Raw genomic sequence first — 24,243 nt, 5'->3', positions numbered from 1 at the left:
GAAACTTTACATAAACAGATTAGCAAACAAGTTGGCTGTGGCCACTTGAGAAACGTGGTCTCATGCTGGAAGGTGATGAAGCCATTAAAAGTCTCAAAACCCTGTATGTGGTTTCTGGCACCAGAGTAAGAGCTTAGTCCATCCAGGCATGTTTAATGGTACGGAGACTCCATGCTGGTAATTGAAAGGAGTTGCCAGCTCTCTGTCTTGGCGAGGATGCCAAATTTGAAACCAATGTCATAAGTGATTCAACACCATATGGAGATACACTTAAGTGACTTACTGTTATTTGCACTGCCACATTGATCTATAGTGGAGAAGTTACCTTTCTGTATGACCCCCACTACAGAGAGGTCAGAGGTCGAGGATAACTACTCAACAGCCTCCCTGGAGCTTATAGGGAGTGTCTAATATGCTAAAGGCCACCTCAGTCGATGTTTGTCATCATGGCAGCTTTAACCCATGCCATATGTTTAAAGATGGTGTCCTGCTTGGTATGCCATCATGCTGTAACTCATGTGAGGCCTGCTTTCACGTGACTCAATTAAGTTGCAGTGATACAAAATGGTGGTATGGTGGATTAAACACATCAGTTTACCTGTCCCTGCGTACTTCGTTATTAATGAGTGTTGATCAAGTTGACAATAGCAGCACAATCAAATCGTGAAACTGGAGTCAATTATATATTGCAGTTTCCAGTGGATCATGGAAAATGTTAATGGAGATTGCGTCCGAAATAATTTTCTATTAATGTTATTGATTAATTAATTTATGATTATAACTTAACATAATAATACATGTATATACTTCTTGTTACAGCACAAGTCTGAATAAAAAAAGCTTCACTCGGGGGGCGCCTTTAGCTCAGTTGGAAAGGCGTCCCCCTCCCGGGCCGGGCCCAGCAGCAGACCCGGGTTCGATTCCCACCCGCGGTCGTTCTCTGCATGTCACTCCCCTCTCTGCCCCATTTCACCTCTGTCTCTCTGCACTATCAAATAAAGCATAAAAATGCCCAAAAAATATCTTAAAAAAAAAAAAAAAAAAAAAAAAAGCTTCACTCGATCACTATTATTATAAGTTATTGAGCTGTGGAAAAGGGTTAGGATCAAATAAGTTTATACTTCTTCCTACTCCTTTTCAGGCATATCAATTCAATATGTTATTTGTTTATTTATTTTTTATTTTTATTTGTGAAATAATTTGAACATATTTTTTTATTGTATTTTCATGCTTTTAATTTTTCTTTTTTTGATATGTCTGAAATAAAATCGAATCAATCAATCAATCAATCAATCACATCAATTAAGGAAATTATTTTAAATAATGTAGAGAGGGTTTTCAATAGAGGGCGCCAATTCCTGACCGTAGATTTGACATGACAACAGGTGGAATTTGAGAGGTTGTACAGAGCAGAAACATATCATGACAGATGAGCTGCTGTAAAACTGTGTCCATGCTGAAACAGGCCACAAATAACCAGTAGCCGCTGTAAGTGTACACTGAAACTCAGACTGCTTTCAAGATGTCAAACCTGAATCCCGTGAGACACATGAGATGAGCATAAAGAGGCGCTGGGATAGATCTGGTGTGCATACGACAGGAGGGAACTCACTCATAGTGCAGAAAAAAAAAACCATGGTAACAGTTTTTTAGTCCATGTGAAACACATGGCATGGAGTTACAGCAGAGCATGTCATGTATTTTCCCCCGCCTATATTTTATGGAAATGCTCCAAGTTCAGGGTAAACCTTTGCCAAAGTCATGTGTGATGTTCCTATAGGAACCCTGTCACGAGCAGGATCTCCAATAGTGGAATGTGGAACGGAATGTTGATCTATGAGGCCCAGATCCCGGACACATATTTATTTGCTCATTCATCACTCCTAGTGGACCTCTGACCTACTACCGTGTGTTTTGCTCCCCTTCCCTCCAAGGGTTCTCTCTCTCTCTCTACATTCAGAGAAAAATAAGGCCGGTTTTCTGCCACAGAGACATGCCGACATGCAGCGGGAGACCGCAGTTTAGTGTACGAGACAGAGACAGTACAGATGGGCTTAGAGATGCTGGATTTCTTCCAGGCACTCATTCAGCAGTCGGTTTAGCTACAAAATAAGCCAGCCCGAGTTTGTGAAAGTATATGGGCACCAAGATTAACGGCTCACTGCGCGTATGGAAAGGTGTGTTTTGAAAATGTGTTCTAGGTGGTGGGTACTCTACATGAGCGAGTGTCTGGTGGGACATTGTGGTAAGAGAGGAAACAGATGTTGCTAGTACCCATTGGGAACTCCTATGAAAAATCCAAGGTATATCGAAGCTTAGCGAAAGATAAATGTAAGAATTTAATGATGAGATGTAAATCCTCTGGTGAGAAAAAGACTATTTTGGGCATCGTGTGCTGTTTGCAAAGTGAGAGACTGGAGGTACATTCTGCTCTGGAGGAGAAGGAGACACATGTCTAAAGGTCAGAGAGGGACGCATTTGACAGAGAGCATTGCCTACATACATTCTTAACTGAGAATATGGCGTTTGAAATCAATTTAACAACTAGTCATTTATTTGCATGTCAATCAATCAATTAAACTTGTATGGCATCTTTCATACAGGGCAAGTGGAGAGTGGTTACAGAGTAAGAGACAGTAAAACAAGCACACATACACAAAAAAAAATCAAACTAAAAAATAATCATTAAAGTGAAATGATAATAAGGCAGAGTAAAACATGATAATGATGATGATGATGATGATGATGATGATGATGATGATGATGATGATGATGATGATGATGATGATGATGATGATGAAAATGAAGTGAATGAGGTATTGGCAGCCAATACAAAATATGTTTTCTTTGCCGAAAAAAATAAAAGTGTTTTAAAAATGCTTTCGCACATGCAGTGATTATTCCACAAAGCAATTGCTGCTTTACTTTGTTACCTTTTACATTGCCTGTGAATAGTGGAGATAAAATAGGGTTATGTACGTACTATAGTCAATCGCTGCGCAGTGGAGCCATGAAACATCAAGTGCTCTTAAAATCTGCCAAGGGAGTGGCAGGGAGATTTGTTAGCCAATCTGCTCTTAAGGGCTAAAAGGCCTGCATATGCCTTTGCAAATGTAAAGCATCTTACATCTCAGCATACTAAGTGAATAAAATGAAGCTGTGGATCCTTCTGTTTAACTTTCTCTCTCATCAAAACCTCATGTTAGTATGGCCATACAATGTAAATTGAGATGTCCCTACTTGCCTGAAGGTGTAACATAACATAGGATCAAAGTGTATTGTTTTCTGTTCAATATGCAATCTAAGGATATGCATTCTGGGTAAGGTTTGAACTCATATAACATGTGTAACACAGTATAAAAGTAAGTATTAGTGAGTAAAAAAATATTATTACACATAAACACATTTGAAAAAGTTCTTTTTACATTGTCATTAAAATTTTGAAGCGGGGGCAAATTGATCACAAATATTATTTTCCATACATTCTGAAATGATCTGTCCAAATCAGCAGTTCCTGGCTCTGAGTATCAACAGCAGAGCGGTAGCTGCTGCCATCAGGGACACAGAGACTGCCTTTCGGACATAAATTAATAGCATTAACTTGACACCAGCTCTTGAGGTTAAGTCTATGTTGTCAACATGCTTGGGCATTCAGGAGACAAATGGTGCCAAAGAAGCCACGCATTGTCTCCCAGCCGGCAGACATAATCAAGCCATGCAGTGGACCTTCTTCCACTTGTATAGGGAAGCCATGAGCTTGTGTTTAACGTTAAAGAAAAAGAGTGTGTCAGACGTGCAACAGACTGTTAAGAGAAAAAAGCAATATGTAGGAATTATAAATTTTCTACATATTTGATCCTGATGAGGAGTAAGGATGGGAGGAAGAAATACAGTGTATTTTAAGTGTGTAAAAAGTAGTGAGATGCAGTGGTTCAGGACACCTTGATCTTACCCGTGTTCCAAACTAAAGAGACTTAAGATCTAATTTATGTCCTTTTGATCACACTGAAGTTTTATTTCAAGGTTCAAGTGCCAGCACAATCAAACTTGTTTGCACAGTGGCTGCCAGCGTTGGACAGCAAGAGGAAAGTTTCCTTTTGAACAGCTTATTAAAAGTAGTGCTTAGTCCTTCAGAGGAACTTTGCTTACATCTTGATACACATTATCTGTCGGTGGATATATAATCTGGTGATATAGCCAATGGAAAACATGTCCACCATAGTATAACACAATCAAATAAGTGATTAAAAAAATAAGGTGTTTCAAGTATAATACACCTCCCGATGGCTTTACCTTCTCACTCTTTGACTCACATTAAGAGTATTGTCATAATTGCACAGATGAAGTACTAATACAGGCCATTAGTGCAAAGGCGTGTTGAGTAGTGGAAATATTTCTATTGAGCGACAGAATGTCATTTAAACTTTAATTCACATCATTAGAATTTCAGACATGAAAGAACCATTTCATGTTGACTCACAAGAAATGTAATTATGCATAAAACATCTATTATTTTCCATTTGATGCTAGGATACGGTCATACAAAATGCCATGACTTTTTTACTTGTAAGTTTGATGTACCTAAAGGTAAAAAGCAAAAAAAGATGGTCTGCTGCACTATCATGCGATGTGTGGAGATATGTTTAAATTTCTTTCAAAATTTGAAAGAAACATTTAGTAACACTGAAGGTGAAGAAATAATATGAATCCTATTACAGGAACTTTGACTTTATATTGACAATATCTCAAATGAGATTTTATCTGTTAAATTTTAAGTGACTGCATTCCCCAAAATCCCTTTTTTTAAACTGTGGTCGTGATAAGCATGCTTCACTAAACAATTGCTAGAATCCTTCCAATCAGATTTGCATACATCTTTCCCCGTGTTGTTATGTGGAAGGGATTAAGAACTGGATATGTGTGATTAATTAAACTGACATGAAAAACATACAGTCAGAGAGCCCCTCTCCCAAGGACCTCCAATTGAGAGCAGTTTTGGAGCAATTACCGTGTGCCCCCTTAGACGGGCCAAATGTAATGATTTTTCAATGAAAATGCTGTTTAATGCCCTGCTGACGGGCTGTGTAATATAACAATAATTGAAATTAAAACAGAGATCACTCAAATGTAAATAGAAGCCAAGGGAGACGTGTGTAATGTGCAGGTTTTCGGAGCTACAGCTTTGATAGCAATGTTACTACTATGTGGTTCATACAGTTTGTGTACGCTTCCAAGGAATGACAGTTTAAAGAAAAATAGGAGAAGATCTTGAATAAGAGGAAATGTAAGATTTGCCATCTTGGCAGTTTGCATTGCTGAAAGCATTAATGCAGAACATTTAATGCTGTTCTAAAGTATCATTTATTTGTTGATTTAGTAGTATATTATTATCTAAATAATCTACCTTTTTGTAATCAGTGTTTAAACATCCTTTGAAGTGTAACTATGTGTTCCTCATGGATTACTACAACCTCAAGTGCTAAAGGAATCTTAACACCTTTGAATTTGCAGCAAGATGTACTGTTTTCTCTTTTTGACTACATTGCCTTTCACACAATGTGTTAGGTTTGGGCCTATCCCCAGAACAGCAAACATTTTGCTCATTAAAGTTAAAACATGTTGCCTGGATTGTCAAATTACGAAGAAAGAGTCTTCAGAAATGCCTCCAGATTCTTGCACTTTTGAGAGTTATTTAAAAGCAGCAAAAGCAGCATGATTGTGACAGCCTCACAGCCTTGAAGTAGGTTGGAGGAACAGGTGACTGTTGCTAATGTGGAGCTGGTCCCTGTGTCCCAAGGTCCAAGGGAATCGCTCCTTAAACAGCAAAGGGCCATTGGCAGGGTACAGGATGTGCTCAATCGCTGAATCTGACCTGGTAAAAATGTGAGCTACATCGCTGTCACTCTGGGGTCCCTCCCCAGGGATAGAGTGTAATTATAAGAGTGAGGGCCCTGGGGCCCCATCGCTCTCAGATCCACCCACTAATCACAAATCACACAACCCTGGCACAGGAGGTGGCTTCCCTCAGAAACTGAACCAAAAACCTTTTTAATGGATAAAGGTCAGCCTCAAAGGTAACTTGGGAGTCAGGTCGTGTTGGTGTGTTTGATGTGACTGTCGGTGTGTGTATTTCAGAAAGAGCTCTCTGTCATAGTTTGTAAAACATCTGGTTGTAAGTTTACTTTAGTTTGTGTGTGCACACTGTAAAACATATTTGTTAATCTTAATCAAAGGTTACTGCTTTCTTATTCCTGTTTTTTTTTAATCCTAAATATTTTCCTGTAATATCATAATGTCTCTTAAGTTAATGGAACACTCAGCTGGACGTTCTTTACACTTAAAGGAATCAGCGATTCTGGAGAAAGCTTGTTGGTAAAATCCCTTTTTGTCCAAATCGGCAAATATCTATAGCCTACCGAATCATGAGGAGATATTCACTGATATTGACAAAAAGTTGTTTGGACAACAAACGTTCTCCAGAATCGCTGACTCCATCTGTCATTATAAATATTATATTAATAAACTCATTATGTTTTGAAATGACCCTGCAAATTGTTACTTTCAGCTAAACAAATCAAGCTACTGACTTTATTGTGTGATGTAAACTCCCCTCATAAACTCTAATACAATCAGCATGTTTTCTCTGCTATCGTCATTGCTAATGGTCCCAAAGGTAGGAGGGGACATGTCTGTATTGCAAATTGTTTTAAAATATATAGCTACAACTTCATTTGCAGCCTCAACATTATTATGAGATGTTACAATTAATTAATGACTAACAGTGTGGCATAAAAAGGAGTGCTGATATCTGGATGCACCACCTTGGAAATATAAATTATAAATGCACATAAATCAACCAATTGCATGTTTCGCAATTTCGGGTTAACCTAGTCCACTTTGAGACAATTTTTTTGATGGCAGTACTTTTCTTGTATAGATGTCTCTTTTTTCCCCATCAAAGCCACAGATACCAGACCTATATCTCTCATTATCTGCTATTTCGCTCCTCTGCCATCCCTTCTATCCATCGTCATCCCGAAGTCTTCCGATCCCCCTTCCCCTCGAAACCAGAAGGACTTTCAAGGTCTACTCAGATAACGTCACTGTGGCCGTGCATCTGTTTCCAATCCAGCGCAATTAACCAGGCCAACTTGGGAATGTTTCTTTCTTTTTCATCCTCCTCCATTTTTCTCCCTCCCTGCCCCTTTCTCCCTTGCTGTCTGTCTCGCTTCTTCTCGGACCACAGTTCACTGGAAGATGGTCATTCTTTATGTGTCACTCAAATCAAAACAAAGTAGAACCTCATCACGTGTTTGTTTCTTTCCTTGGGTGGGCCACCTTATAAAAACTGGTCCTCTCTTGCTGTTCCACAGCAGGACATAAGCTAGATCGCTGGTCCTGCCTGCAATAAAAAGAAAAAACACACTTCAAAGTGAATGATTGCAACAATAATTTGCTGAACCAAACAGGCTCATCCCAGAACTGTAGATATTACTTGAGCGATGTGTACAGATATTCATGCAGTCTGGTCTGTGGCTCTGTAAAAGTTGTCTTGTATTTTTCTTGGTAACCGTACAGTAACCATCTGAAAAGTGCTTTTATTCCTTGCTGAAATGAGTGCTTTTCCCGTCTTCTCACTCCAGTAAGCCATAAATCCTGTCCGTGTGTAGAGTGCTTGAAAACTCCGATGCCAATAGCTAGAGGTGAAGGCTGGGAAAGAGGCGGAAGTTTCCAGGGTTTTTTACTAAGCCAGGATACAAGCCTCAGCAAAGTCTCAATAAGGTCAACAGGTACAACTGAGGCAAAACCACAGGCCCCCAGAGGCTTAAACCAACAAAAGCACTGACAACAACCAGTGACAGCTTTATAAGCCTGTAGCATTTACAGCATATTTTAAAACCAAACTGCACTTAGTCTTCTCGTTGTCAGCGAAACATTTTTCAGCTGCATTGGAAAAGACAAAAAAAAACTATCTTTTATTTCATGGACAACATATTTTAAATTTCTACCTATTTGTACACCCCACGGACTTATTCCCATCTTCATAATGGACCCCAGACAAATAATAATAATTCAACTTGTATGGATACAAATGCAAAGTGAAAGTTCTGTACATCATGTGTCCTTTTAAGAAAGTGGCCAGACCGGGGCTCCTGCTCTACGATGACCTGAATATCTCATGCTCAGCCAAAAGCTGGACCACTGGACAAACCTCATGATCTGATACAGCCAGAACACTGCATCATCAAATTGTTGCAAATATGATCTGATGCATTTATGCCAGACATTTCAACAGTTCCTATCGGGCAAACATACTTAACTTTATGAAAACAGGGCAGTGGTAACATAACATATATCACTGAACAAAAGTAAGTTTGGTCTGCCCGCCATACAGTTGAAACCATCAGAGAACTTTTGGATTTCGGCTCAAGACATCACATGTCCCTGATATTTCCAAATTCCAGCGTCAATTTCATATCCCGAAGTTGAACTCCATCAGATGACTTGCATCGGCATCGGGATATCATGAGCCAGATTTGAATGGGCAGAAAGTGATCTGATGTCTATGATGACAGTTTTGTGGCAAGTTCAGCAAAGCAAAAAAATGATTTGTGTGCTCTGTCACTTTGTTTCAGCTGCTTGCTCATTCATGGAGACAGCAGCAGCATATGCTTTTACCAAACCAGATCGTTGTCCCTGAGGCAATGAAATATGAATGAACGATTAAGGTTGGGCTTTAAAGCGTCAATCAAGCTTGGTTTGTGTGAATATTGTCCGCTGACTGACTTTATGGATAACTGGTTAGGTGACAGTTTGGCATTAAGTCACTTTCTCAAATACATGAGTATTGGTACTGGTCAGGGTATTGGGTGGCACAACGGTGAAGTGGTAAGCTTTTTAGCATCAACACAAGAACTTTTCGAACCAACCAGCTGGCGCTGTGTTAGTTCTATGTTCTGAGTTTGGGTTTTCATGAGGTCCTCAAGTTTTCTTTCACAGACCAAAAACAATCCGATTCTAATTTGTACGTAGGTCGGAATATAAGCGTGATAGGTTGTCCAATGTCCATTATGTATTTGTCTGCCCTGTGATAAATGTGGCACCTGTCCAGGGGTTAACTTACCTCTCAACTAATATCAACTTGGATGGACTCCAGTCCCAGCAACCCTCTTAAGGGGTTAAGCTAATGGATGGATGGTTAGGGTACATCTGGATTCTGTTCCACATAATTATTTGATCTTGTTGAGCTCACCTCCTCTAATCACAATACTATGGGTTACAATGGATAACCTTTGTTATTGACATACAGTACAGGAATTGTGTACCTTTCTCTCTGATCCAAGCTAGCCCACTAGAAAAAGACTGAGATTTGTAATGTTTGTTTTTCAACTGAAATTCAACTGTGTTTGTTTGGTTTGGATAACCATTACCTTAAAAAATGCAAGGGTTTACTTTGATAGCTCGCCAAGGACCCGCACTCTTCCTCCTGGCTCAAGTGACGGGTAATTCAGTATGGAGTTTGTGTATTTGTCTAACACCGGTAGCTCTCGATTTAAGCATAAATTATGCATAACCAATGTATTTTATTTAGAATTAATTAGCCTGACTCATACACGTGGGTTGTTTGCCAATAGAAACAGTAGGATAGGAGGGAGAAGGGGGTAAGAAAAGAAAAATAATGAAGCAGTGTGATGGCAGCTGTGACTCCACGGTTCCCCCACTGCTCACCGGGAGAAGATTAATAGTTAATGGAAGGCCTTTAGGCTGTGGAAATACCCCTAGTGGCCCTTATCCCTGCTCTGGGAAAAGCAGGGATCATTGTCAAGGTATCGGAGCCTGTCGCACAGCAAGCCCTCCCGTTCTATTTCCCCACCCTTTGAATCTTACTTCTATTACCTGAATAAGATAAACACTGGCTATGTTTGGCACTGATGCTTGGTAAACTTGTGTGTATATTTTATGCTTTTATTTATGGGACTGATTCACATGTGCGCAACTTAACACCACTAGTGGGCTTTTTTTCTTCACTCCCTTCCTGCCATAGGCTTACATGATCTTTAAATAGGAAGAGTGTGAGGTCAATTTTTTTCGAACGTGGCACAGCATGTTATCTCTGGCAAGGCGAGTCAAATCAGCCTAGCAATTAACTTAGGCTCAGTGCCGCAACGCAAATCATCAGGCTCGTTCAGGGTCGGGCGGATTCCTCTCTCTAGGCAATTAGCCTCCTTCATTAATTAAAAATTCTAATCAGGATGTTGGATCGATAGTGTAAATCACATGTGCTGCAGCTCACCAAGGGAAGTTGCATCTTACTTCCAAGGCCTGCATCGACAAAGTAATCAGCCAAACGCATGTGACGGATTAATGGAGCAAGAGTTGTGACGACTGACATTCTTATAAATCTTCCACGATATTCGCTGAAGTATTGAGCTATGCACTAGAAGAATATTGTGTTATGTCTTATGGGCTGACATGCAAAATATACCATGTATATAACATACAGTATGTACATTGATATAAATATACATAGTGTAGCATTCACATTGAGGACTGTCAACATATTTGATTTGTAATTGTAATTTAAATACATCAATGCAGAAATGCACACTTTAAATTAGACATGGAGGGAGCCATAATTGCAAATACGTATGTATTTCTCAGAAGATCCAAGCAACCTAAACAATTGCATACATGATAATTTAGGGTGTTTCATTTTGTAACTGCAAGAAAAGTTGGCAATGGCTGAACATAATCCAGTGATTTTTTTTTTCCATTTTTCGTAGTTCATCAATAATAGAGGCATTTAGTGTTGTGCTAGTGTTGGTCAGTCTTACCTCACGTGGGTGAGCCATTCATAATAGCTCTGGGGACCAATTATTCTCTGTGGCTGAAAGAAAGTGCTTTTTCAATGTTTCCAGTATGTGTATGTGACATACACACTTACTGTAGGTTGACACAAACCCACGCTCGAATGCACACACACATGTGCATGTATATACACACTGTAAGTGCATGATTTTAAGGACACAGGAGACAGAGTATAGTTTGTCTCCATTGCTTTCCCATAACACTTTAGTTTTGTTTGTGGTCTTGCAGTCGTGGTTTCACTAAGAAAATACCCCTATTAAATGTTACTGTTGTTCTTAGGTCAATTTGGGAGGAAAATGAAGTCATTTTGGATCCCACATGAAATCAACCTAGACCCGGTATTTCCCTCTCATTAGCAAGAAAACGAGTAGGAGTAGACGGTGCCGCAAGAGTTGCATTTTGTGGCTGATTCATTTAAACAATCGGTGCATTACAACAATGGTATAGTATTTCCAGATATAGCCTCGGCATATATCGATATCTTGATAATGTAACTTGGCTCATGCGTCACTGTGAGGCCATGTGGCTTTCAGGAAACCAGTTGCTGTGTACACATTTGGCCACAGGAAATGATGCTAGACAGAATGTAGGTGTTGCTTTTACCTATACGAAGGATACTGCAACACCACCAGAATCAGCAGCACATGGTCCATCACTGATTGACAGATGAGGAAACTTACTGCAGAAAAAGCCATTAATAGCTTTGCTTTTCACACCTGTGGTTAATCCTCCCTCTGGTAACCCCTCACTGTCAGCAGGCAGAGTTTGTTGCTTGGCTTAACCTCTGTAGCGCCAAAGCACAAAGCAACACACTCTAAGCTCTGCTGTTGAAAGTCAACACAGTAGAATTTGCAAAGTAATTAAACCCATTTTGAAGTACGGTATGTGCTACAGAACACCAGCTTGATGTTCAGTGCCAATATTCTATTTGTAAGTGTTTTCCGAAATAGTCCTCAAGGACATAAAATGATCAGCAAATGATCCTGGCACTAGTATCATTGGGCAGACGAATAGAAACAAAAAAGAAATTAGTGTAATAATAACTAAAACAATTACACAACAAACGCACACAAATGAATTAGCTGAGTGGGTGGTGAGGCAGTATAGCATTAAATAAATACATTTAAAACAACATAAACAAAGTCTACAATATCATTTTGAAACTTTAATGATGAAGCTAGCCGGATGAGCGACCTTTGCCCATTTATATCTCACAAATTCATGCATATTCCAGGAACGGTTTGTGCCGCCTTTTCTTGAGCAAAAGAGAGTGGCAAATTGCTAAAAATTAAAAACGTTGAACCAATCCTTTGTTGAATTTTTTTTGTAAGAACATTTGGTAAACTTAGGCCAAAATGGGCCCAGGACATGCAAAAAAGGTAAAAAAAAAGACACTTTCATGCATTGCCTTCTATTAACATCTGGGTGATCTACTTTACACAATCTTTAATTATGAGTTAGTAATTGATTCTGGCCAAGTTGGAATAAATGTTTTTGTGTATATGTATTCATTCACAGCCACTGCTTTCGCTTTCCTTTCCTTCCACTGAATTATTTCATTGTGATACTGGTTCCTTAGAATGTTTTGAAGCACTCTTGCATGGACCCCATGTCTGCATTATTTGTATTGTTCCCATTCTTTGAATTTTCAGGAGACCGGACTGAACCTTCTGCCATGTTTTTCTCACATGAAAGAATCACTCGTCATATCTAATTTACTGTAAAAGCTGTTGCTGTGCAAAAAATACTAGCGGGTTCAATGAAATCCGGCCCACAGATAATAACCGATCTGGTATTTCCCATATCAAAGAAGATGTGGCCATGGAACACACAAAGCTGCTCTTTACTGTTTCCCGGCCCAGGAAATGAGGACAGATTGTCTGAATTTGTGTGCATGTCCCTTTATTTCTTCTAGTGAGATCTTGTCCTAATACATCAGCTGTACACATGGAGATTAATTGCGCCAGCCCACAGCTCTTACAAATCCTTTTCGCTTTCCAAAACTATGCAGTTCCCCCCTATTAGTTGAATGGGGAGGAAATCTGGGAGTTATTTTATTGTAATATGTTTTTTTCTTCTACTAAATCAGCCCTTTTGGAGTGGTGTTTTCCATCTTATTTTTGGCTGTTTACTCGCACTCTATCATGTGTTTCCGCGTGACTAATGCAAAGTTGCCTTGTGCTTTGCCCTGTACTGCAGCCAACCATATGCACATTCTTATTCCCACTTAAGACTTTTGGCCTTATTGATTTGTTTTTGTTTTTTTTCTCACGCAGAGACGAATACCAAACGAGCAGGCATTAATAAATCAGATTATATTCCGATTCAGCAGTAAGGACTTTCACTGGAATCAATCCTGTTTCAAAGTAGTTGATTTTCTTTCAAATTTATAGCATTGCTGATACCGTGTCAGCTATTGCCGAGGTGCTGTATATCACATTACCAAGCCTATTGACAATAAGCAGAGCTGCACGGCTGTGAGGTTACAGTTGAGAGAGAGTTAGTCGGGTCTGAGTCATACATTGATGTCGTTCAACTAAATCTGTTATGGTTCAATGCTTAAAAATCCAGCCGCTTCAGACCTCTTGTCAAGTTTGATCTACAATCTGTAAGCATAAGTCCTCTCTGAGCAACTGGAAGGTAGATCAGTTTTTCTGCGTTTTTCATTCATAATGCACATCCCATTGTTCTATTACATTAGATCGTCAGTTGCACATTGAACCAAGAACACACTTTTGCCTGAAATGGTGGAAGAAGTCCTTATTGCATGTACGTAAAGATGGTGTATAATGTAATTCTGAAAGGACATGTCAAGTTCAAACAGTATAGGGGGTGCTCGTGGTGTAGTGGTTAGAGAGACCCCCTAGAGGCTCAGTCCTCAGTTGCAGCGGAACCGGGATCGAATCTGGCCCGGGTCGTTCTCTGCATGTCATTCCCCTCTTAGGCCCATTTCATCTCTGTCTCTCCAAACTGTCTAATAATATAGCAAAACACTACTTGACTTTTCCTTTTGACCTGCCATGCTTTTAATTGCTCACAGTTTCGACGGTGTGATTGTGACTGAGTGCAGAGTGCTGCCACCCCACCTCTATAGCTCTTCTCCACGATGTTAAAAATTGTAACAAAGGTGAAAAACATCTGTCATTTTTGCCCCCTATGGAAGGCGACAGCAGCTGTTTTCAATTCTTACAATCTGAAGTGAGTGATGTTTACATAACGAGCAGCACATATCAGTGACTCAAGAAAAAGTTGTTTGGCAAAAAAAGGGAAAAAAAAGTCCAGAGAGATAGATTAATTCTCCCCCCCCCCCACACACACACACACTTTGGCATTTTTAGAAGTGGCTTGAGACATGGCCAAAGAAATTCCCTCAGACATAACAAGGTTTTATGACAGGGAACTGCCCTGTGAAACTGTCCATGCTTGATGTTCTCCAGTGTAGGCTTTGCTGTGGAGCTGCAGTTTTGTTCATATTTGCGTCATATTGAAGATCACAGACACACTGATTGTTATCTATGAGGGAAGAGCCATTTGGGCCCCATATCTAACAAGGTTACCGCACTGTGGCTGTCAGCTAAATGCTGACGGGTGAGGTCACATGCAGCACTGTAACCCTGAGTCCCGACTAAAGCAAAGGGATGATTTTAAATCGGGCAAACCTTCCTCTGAGGAGGCAGGCCAATGGCTCTGTGAGGCGTTCTGTCTGACTTTTGCCTGACTTTCACAGGCCTCCACCGCTGAGTCATCTGAGGAAAAGGCTCGTTGTGATCACAGAACACATTTATTACCCTGTAGTCACACGTGCAGTTCACGTCAACCGCCGCTTGGCAAGAACTTAAAGTGAAACAACATGCAGCAAATGTCTATAATAAATTCTCTTTTTTTAAATGTGACAACCAAAATAATAGCGCAAACAATCCCTGCAGAGAATATAAATTTAACTAATAACATGCCTACTCTGTACTGCATTACATTTAATGCTCAAGGTTTTGGGGTGTCCAAAAGATCCCTGCTATTCACATCAGTATGCCTTGCATGTGGTTGTTGATTCAGATTATGCTTAGTCAAGCCAGTGCGTTCCAGGGAAGGATGAAAAATATTATAAAATTAAGAATGGCAGTGGAATTTGTTAAATCAGCAGTGTATACTTAGTAAAATAATGTAGGTATGTCGGCCCTATATTAAAATATTTATTAAGATATATTCACACTTCTGGCCAACCCCGGATTTTAACAGCTTCTCTCAGTTCATATACTTCACAGTTAGATCTGCCAAGTGAACACTCTCAGCGGTGACAGCTCGGCAGCTGCAAATAGCAACCTGTGACACCCTTCCAACACTGACTCATAACACTAATAAATCAAAGCAAACAACATAGGGTGAAAATGTAGAAAGGAGAGCAATATTGTAATGAGTAATGCTCAACATAACGGTAGAGTTAATTGGTTGTGATACAGTGGATGTAAATTACAGTGCATTTGGGGGATTGGGAGAATTATGATTATGTTAATTTCTTTTTTTCATTTCCTTGTGTCGCTTTATCCAACCTGACACGGCGGCGTCTGTCACAGAAAACTTTACATTTTTCAACATTTCAACACAGAACCACCCAACAAATGCCAAGTCTGCATCCTTAGCAAATACCTTCCAAGTCTGACTCATAATTTACTTCACTGGTTAAGCCTTTGTCTCAGCTTCCTCGACTCTCAGTGAATACCTAAATTGCGACTTGAAAAAAATACTCCTTCTCTGTCTCTGTCTCACTCTCAGTCACTGTCTATTTTAAATCCCTGCAGCTTAGCTCCCTGTGAACACCATTAATGGTATGTTTACATGTCATAAATCGTCTGCTGTGGTTTACCCCCATCTAAATTCAGATTTTTTTCTTCTTCTTCTTCCATGAGACACTCTATTTCTGAGGCATTCTGCTTTCATTCCACCTATCAACTCCCTGTTCATCATCTTAAATCTTTTACATTGTTTGAGTACTTTTTTCTCTTTTATTGTGTTTGGTTTGTTTCTTTAACATTTCTCTTTACAACAGCCTTCAGTTGGAATTTTAAAACATTCAGTTGATTACAAATCTTTTGGATGAGGGTACGGTTAAATACTCAAAATGTGTATCCCTCTTCTCACTCAAATGGATGATCGAGATTGTGTTTTCTAAACAGCACCTAGTTAAAGCACATCCACCCTCTCTTTGCCTCTAAACACACATCCTACACAGGCTTTTCCACGTTCCCAAATCTCACAGATGCACAACACCACATTCACATGCCAGTACAAGGAAGAATGAAGAAAAACAGTGACATCTTCAGTGCAGGTTATCTCTGCCTCACAGTCCTGCAGATTCTCCTTTAGTAAATCTGGCTTCTTCGTAGTGGAGAACATCTTTTGTTGTATCAGCTTGGGCTGACAATAAAGGCTGTGCTGCAGAGTTTACAAAGTACAGAGACATTTTTCTCTCAGGCTTGACATGATTAAGAGTAGCTGATACTGCTTCCTATATTGCAGTTGAAGCAATGGCCCAGCTTTCTCTCCTGGTTGAATGCACGGGGAATTTTGCAAATGGATGATTCTGTATTTCTGAGTGCATTGAGAGCTGAACCCACTGACTGCAGTGATACTTGTCAGTGCACACTGACATGGTGCACACTGGGCTGATAGAGGAGAATGACCACTCTGCAGCAGAGAGAGACCATGAGCACAACTATCACTGTGATTAACTGTAATGATTGGTGGTGGAAATGGGTGTTTAGAGGGTTGTGGAGAGGATGAGGGGCCACATTGGCCCAATCTGGAGGGGCGACGTGCCGCATGCAGAACTCTACCGGCTGGGGTAATAGTCCCCATGTGTAGTGCGCCGGGCCATATCCCATGGGGCACTGCGTACACAGGAGGCCACTTGAAAGCCTATCTGGATGCTGCAGCAATCAGAGTTAGAAACAAGCACACAGGGGAGTAATCTGTTCCAGCTTTTGGAGCGTGCCAGGGGAACAGAGATGGAATCTTGTGTGTGTGTGTGTCGGGGTGGGGGGGTTGGCTTATGGCTTCATTTGGACAAGGTCATGGTTACTCAGATGGCAAAAACATGGCTACTCCCAATGCAGACTCACACACATGCTTACGTTTCTTCTACTCCAGTACACATCTTAGACACAACCCTCAGATTTGTAAGCAGCGCTGGCAGCCTGTGGCATAGCCGCATCATTAAAATCCCTTCAGCGACTGAGTTATAGGTGGTTTGTTGACTTCCAAGGACATGTCATGGGCGGTAGGTAATGCTTAAGATCCAATAAGGTTTTTGCGTCAAGCAACAAATATGCACAGACAGCTTAAACCATCCGAGGCAGCAGCCGACATGGTAGAGACCAATTTTCCTCTTTTTCCTCACAGTATTTCATGTCATATTATAATTGTAAAACTGAAACTACACCCGGTAAACATGTTTGGTGTCCTGCAGCACATGCATTGCTGTATGCCTGAAAACCTTGTAACTTCTCCAAACTGCCTATCCTACATTAACAATATCCTATCCTACTCAAAATTATAGTTGTAGTATTTCAAAACCTCTACAGCATGGTGACCCCCTCAACCTGTCAGACAAGATTAGTGTAAGGATCTAACAGAATACATCATGTCAGTCTCATTCCATCCCTTGTTCAAGGAGTTGATGAAGAACAAAAATTAGAAAAAAGAGAAGGGTATAATCAGTAGGCAGTGACCTAGAGGAGGTCACGCTGAGCCTTCGGGAGTTGACTAATGAAAAGTCCAATCAGCACAGCAGAGGACGATTAGAAGGAGCCCCAGGCTGCGATGGAGCGATGGAGGTAAGAGTGAGTGAGAGACAGAGGAAGGAAGGGTAAAATGAACAAGGAGGGGATGAGCAGAGAAGAAGGCCCAGCAAATGTTTCCTCCCAACACACACACACACACACACACACACACACACACACACACACACACACACACACACACACACACACACACACACACACACACACACACACACACACACACACACACACACACACACACACACCTTCGCCATGATACTGATTGAGAGTATTACAGTGCAGTTTACTTGTGGTCACTTTGTGTTGGCACTTTGTCTTAGCATCGGTTAATGATGGGGGCACATGTTAATACTTGACGTTAAGTTATGTTCTTGAATTAATTGCTCCTCTCTTAACCGATTCTGCGATTTAAGACAGAAATTGGTTTGGTCTCAGGGAAATGTCAACAAAAAAAAGATACGTTTGGAATTTAAAATGGTACACTTGATATATTGTTCTAGACATGCTCCAATAAAACATTATGGCTTCACTGAACATTACAAAACATTATGAGGTAGTGTGGAAAGTCCAGCCATGGTTCCAACCACATTTTTTGACCATTTTCTTCTGACTATTTATAATCCAATGAAAGTCAACTAAGCCCAATTGTTCTTTTCCAGTGACGTCCTATCCCACATTCACACATTAGCTGCACAGCACAATTACAGCCTACTATTGGCCACTGAGTAGCTCACCCAGGCAGAGAAATGAATTTGTGACCACAACAAAGCACCACATTTGGCTTTGATTGCCAGTCGGCCGGCCTCACTGGGCCAGTTCACTAGACCCAATACATCACCTGCAAATCATCAGCAGTGTCACTTGTTGAAGAGTATCCGTTTCAGTGCTTTAAATGAGCTTTTTGGGTCAAACCTCATAATGGCTAGTAGATTTTAGAATTTACCAGTCATAGTGAATTTCCTCTATAGCCTAAATGCTTAAATTTTAATAATGTCAGATTTGGCACAGTACATACATTTACTGTAGGCTTATTCTCAAAATGAAAGGACGTTATAGTTGTGATGAAAACAACTGTTATTTATGTTTTTTGAAAGTATTTTTCCCCCCCAATGCTTTGTATTAGTCCAGCAACAGATACATTTAAACCTCGGGAAACACAACAAAACCCTCCCCCCTTTCCCCTCAAGCGGGGATTCAAACCAGCATCCATCCGGTCAAAACAATTGCTTTCAACACCTGGATGGAACCAGTGCCCCATAAATCTCACTCAGATCTCCACAGCAGCTAGGAATCTTGTTAGGTAATGTTAACAAAAGCGCTACATTGGCTTAGAGATGCACAGATGACGACAATAAAAGTCTGCAGAAGAGGAATGGACATGAATTATCTCCAAAATTGGTCATGGCTGCTTATGATTGCGGCCATTGTTTTATGGTTTCATTTCCCAGACACTGTCACCCTCAAATTCCATTCAGGAGCAGCGCCGTTCTGCACACGCCAGGGGTTATGACATCCTTCATTCTGGCTCTGCTCGTTCTCCTTGAGCCATGTGTATTTTCGCCTCCCTGTCGCGTTTGTAGAGTCATTGGATTTCGAAGGCAATTTGTGTTCAAGGCAAAAGCAACCCAATTGAGGCTTCCTCTTGCTCTGTCTCAGTCCCTTCCCTCTCTCTCTCTCTCTCTCTCGCTCTCTGCGGGCTCTTCAGCCAGGGCCTTGTGTTGGTATTGATTAAATCAGTGTCTTTTTGTCTGCTGCCAGCATTCTCCACAGCTTGTTGTGAGCTGAGAGGAAACAGAGAGACACAGTGAAGAGGAGTGAGGAGGTGACTAAAGGGATTGAGAAAGCAAGTTCTGGGTTACTCTGCCATCCAACTAGTCAGGAACATGTGCAACTTCCCTCCCAAGGCCAGATGCCTGGAATAGGGCCATTATATTTCACAGTAGGGTGCTTGCTTCCATTTCAATCTTTCGCCATACGCCAAACTTGCTACTTCTACTGCTGCGGCTCCCTCCTTTCCAGCTGGGGCGTTTAGTTTGAAAGGTCATGGGAGGCAGACTGGGCTGCTTGCTGGGTGTAAATCAGGGGCACAGCCAATAGAAGCACATCTGTAACAATAAAGTCACGTTAACGTGGAGTCATCTTGGAGGAGCTTGCATCTGGTAACATCTGGCGAGACATTTGGAACTGCCGGCAGTCAGTCACAGAATAGTTTTTCTCCCTTTTTTTGTCTCTCATTTTCTGACTTGGAACTTGGTTGTTCTCATTTTGTTGCATTGGAATTGTTTTTTTTCTTCTGTACCTTTCACCTAATTTCTTCTGAATTTCTGATTGACCTACTCCCAAGTCTGATCTTTCCATAGCTCATCTATTTTTTTTTCTGTTTGTCATTACTTTCTCCTGTTTTCTGTATTTCTCATTCTCTCACCATCTGTTCCTCTTCCCTGCGTTTCTCTTTTAGTTTCCTCCAATACAGCACATCTCTTTTCCTCACCACCCCCTCTTTGGCAAACCACGTTCACAGACTTTCAGAAGCTTTCTTGGGGATTGTAAACAAGTCTATGAAACTTTGTGCAGACATGAATTGATGCTTATGTAACAGCTGTGAAAAAGTGCAGGCCGCAACCCAGTAAAACAAGGCAATCAACAAGCTTAAGATACACTATTACTTAGCACCACATGCTCCCCTGAACCCAAACACAATTAGGAATTGAACGCGACTCATTTAATCTTCATGGTCTATAGATTACAATGGAAATCCCAGTCATAAGTAATGCTGAGTATAATTTAGTTTTCAATTCTTAGTAAGAAGCTAGCAAGAAATTTAGAGCTGCGGATTGCATGTTTATAGATGGAAATTGTAATCCTTAATAGAGCAAAACTACATCTAAACACATCCAGACTTCGATTAGCTCTGCTGCCCTGTGAATGAAATGGTCATGACCCAGTGTGGTAAAAGCAGACTCATCATAGGCCAAAACAGAAGAGAAGCCCAGTCAATTATCCTTAAAGTTGACTCTATCAGCGCCTTTAACATATTCATTGTTAGTCCAAGGGCCCAGGGCACTGCTGGTTAGACTGGAGGGAAGCTAAGACCTATGTGTACATGCACTGGAGGCCAGATGCTGGCTGTTTTGAATGTTGGTGCCATTAGCTAGCTCCCATGGCATTCTTTGTATGCCGTGCTGGCTGATGCCTTAGGCAGAAAGTCATTACGTTTGATAGAGTGGGATGGAGAGCGAATACAAGATGCCGGGGACTGAAATGTGTTGCTTTTCAAATGGCAATACTGATAAGTTAAATTATATCAATATATGCCAATATTAGCAGTGAGTATGCTCATAGTCAGTAAATCCTTCTATTTTTTACATTTATGCTTTGAGTGGAATTAAACATTTCCAATGCCAAATCAGCTCAGTGTGTTCTGACCAATTTCCCAAACAGTGGTGGTTCACCGAAAAGAATGACATATGGGGAGAATCTTCAAAATTAAAAAGCAGAACAGATCATGAAAAGAAAAAGGAAAACAAGAAATTAATAGATTGCTTTACCACCAATCTCTAGCAGGAAACGCTCAACATATTTGACCTGGTTCCATGAGTGTGATGGTATACGTATTTCCAATATCGAAAATGTCTGAAAAAGTATCTATCAGTCAGCATAAACTGTAGAGAGAGAAGTCATGGAGTATAAGTAATCTCAGGTGGAGGCCATTACCTGAAGGTTAAAGCACCAAACACGGAGGACCATGTTTTTTTTGGGAATGTCTGCGTGTAGAAGTGGATATAGATATGAAGCCTGGGTTTGATATTTGACCTTGAACACAAAAAATGTTTTCATGGAGAGGAACATGAGACGTTTAATAAATTGTCAAAGCAGCCATGATGGCACCATGTGCAAACAAAAGCCACATTTTTTTTATATGAATATTTATTTTTAAATTTTTACTAGCAGCAACCAAAGGAAGTTCCTTTCATACGTAGTTGTAACAATTCAAACTTGGTAACCGTCTTTAAGTATTAGGAATGCATTTCATATCCAATTTTGAAAGGATGTCAATAGGATGCCTAGCACAGTAAATTATATTATTTATATCTTGTTGTGATGTACTCAAAATATTTATTCCCAAGCCATGCTGCCATGAGCTAACTATGTAAAGTGACTCAGTGATGGGAATTCACCCATGCTACTCTTTAGTGTGGGCGGCTCCATGACAAGCCCTGAGCTTTGAAGTTTTGCTGTTTATTAATTAGAGAAGCAGAAACTCTGTTTGTGTGTGTGTGCCCCTGTGGGTTGTCTGCAGTGCATTTCCGAGGGCTTTTTGCACGATGGTGGTGGTGGGGGGGTTCACAAGTTCTACCAAGTGCTGTGAAGTGAGGGACCCACAAGTAAATTAGCCTTAGCTGTTACCACATGGGCTGGCCTGTCTCAGTGAAGCTAATATGGGCCAATAAATACAGATTCAGAAGTCCCAATGGAAAAACATTGAATGCAAATGCTGAAAATTGTCTTGGTTTTGAATGCTGAGGATAAATGGAAAGCTTGTTTCTTGATCTTTTTAAATACATACGTTAACATAAAAGAACTGAGTGAATTAAACATATCCAGACATAGGTAAATGCCAAGGAGAGCCCAACACTGTCGATATAATTTAATTGAGCTATTTGAGGCTTACTCATTAGCAGCAGAGATCTTATTCCACAGGATTCAACTTTAATTAGTCAATTCAATTAATGACACTCATTATAGACTTTTAGCAGCTGCAAATGACACTCCTGCTAATGACAGTGGATCAGATTGACTGTTTTTATACATCAATTAGAATAAATAGAATTCTCTACTGCCATATTTGAAAACTACATGTAGGGTACTACATAAATTCATATCAGGTAGTGATTTACCTATTTATTGACATACACTGAAAAAGCCAGGTGTTAAATTGAAAAGTGTCCACCACTGATTTAACATTGCACTTTTTTGCCATTGTTGAACTCAAGTGGCCAGTTTGGAAACCAGGTAAAAAAAATAAGGCAGCAGAACCAGAGAATGCAACTGGTTCACTTACAGTTTGTTTGGATATTTAGGTGTGTAAAGTAGCTAATGTAACCTTGAGTCGCTAAAAGCTCCTCCAAGCAGAGATGAAAAGAGGGCTACAGAGGTCCGGTATGCATATTTTTTTCAGACTTCATACTCCATATTTTTTATTTTCTCAAACGTGTGGTCTCCTGCCTCTACCAATGTTGCCTTAAGTGATATCACACAGGCACACAGCTATACTCTGCCATCTCAACCCCTTAACAGCCAAAGGGAATTGCCTAAATAAATACACAATCAATCAGGCCGTACCATTATCCTTAAGTTATATCTACCTCTCCAGAAAACAGGTAAGTGGTTGAGTTATTCATTCTCAACCGCTTCAATGTAGAAACAAGCTCACATATTTGTCTTATCTGATATATTTCAAACTATACCTAAACATATTGCAATAAACATATACTTTACATATCATTTAACATTATAACCAAATTAATAAAGGAGCTCAATTTAAAAATGCTGGTCTAACATAAACTATATGATTTATGTCTAACTCTGTACCTCAAAATAATACCAAACAAAATAAAAACGGTATAGTATCTGTCTGTACATTACAATTATTCTGGTTAAAAAAACTATTAACAAGAATAGTTAAGTGGACAGTATGATTGGGTCGAAAATTGGCGAACAAATGGCGTGTTCTCACCCACTTTGTAACAATCAGCACATGAATTCTATTCAAACCTTTTTTTGCAAAGCCTCAAGTTGAAACATAAAACTATTATTTCCACAGTATGTTTTCCCATGTCAGCCAATAATACCCTGGTGTGCATACAGGGTCAAAGGCCGATGGCAGCACGTTGTGCTTGACATGTAACAAAGGGCATATGAAGGAATGATAAACTGCCACATTCCTGACAAGAGCCATAACTTGCCAGTAGTATTTTTGAACGCAAACCTGCTGAGAGCCACGTCCTTAGAAAAGTACCAGCTTCCAAAAAATATAGGGAGAGCAAACAAAAGGAAGAAAATGAGAGAAGAAAGTGAGAGAAAGGCAAAGGAAAGTGATCATTGTTATTGACCTTACATAAGAGCCAAGCTAAACGACCATGTCTCCCGCAGGAACCACTGTCAGTGACTGATTACATCTCAAATACACTGACACAAATTCCCATTCATTTGTATTAAAGATAACAACTAAAGTTAACTGTGTATGTTTTTATTTCCATTTACAGTTTTTCTTGATTGCTTTGCCACATTTTTCCATTCAGTTTACACACAGCTCTCAACAGACGAAATGACAAAAACAGCACTTTTGTTTGCTCCTTCTCGAAACTTGTCACAAACCCATAAAAAATTAAGTTTCCATCAAAACCTTCAATTTGTTCTCAATATAAAAAAAGTATGTTATCTTATTTTTTATTTTCTTTAGTTAAAATATAACTAAATTGAAAATACAGCTTTCAATATCAACCTCGGCAACCATCACTTCAATTTTAGAGCTACATCCCTCAAAGTGTTTTACCACTGTCAACCATACTGTACT

Source organism: Ammodytes marinus (genome assembly GCF_949987685.1).
Source record: "Ammodytes marinus genome assembly, chromosome: 8".
Classification (NCBI taxonomy): Eukaryota; Metazoa; Chordata; class Actinopteri; order Uranoscopiformes; family Ammodytidae; genus Ammodytes; species Ammodytes marinus.
This window is presented reverse-complemented; position numbering follows the sequence as displayed.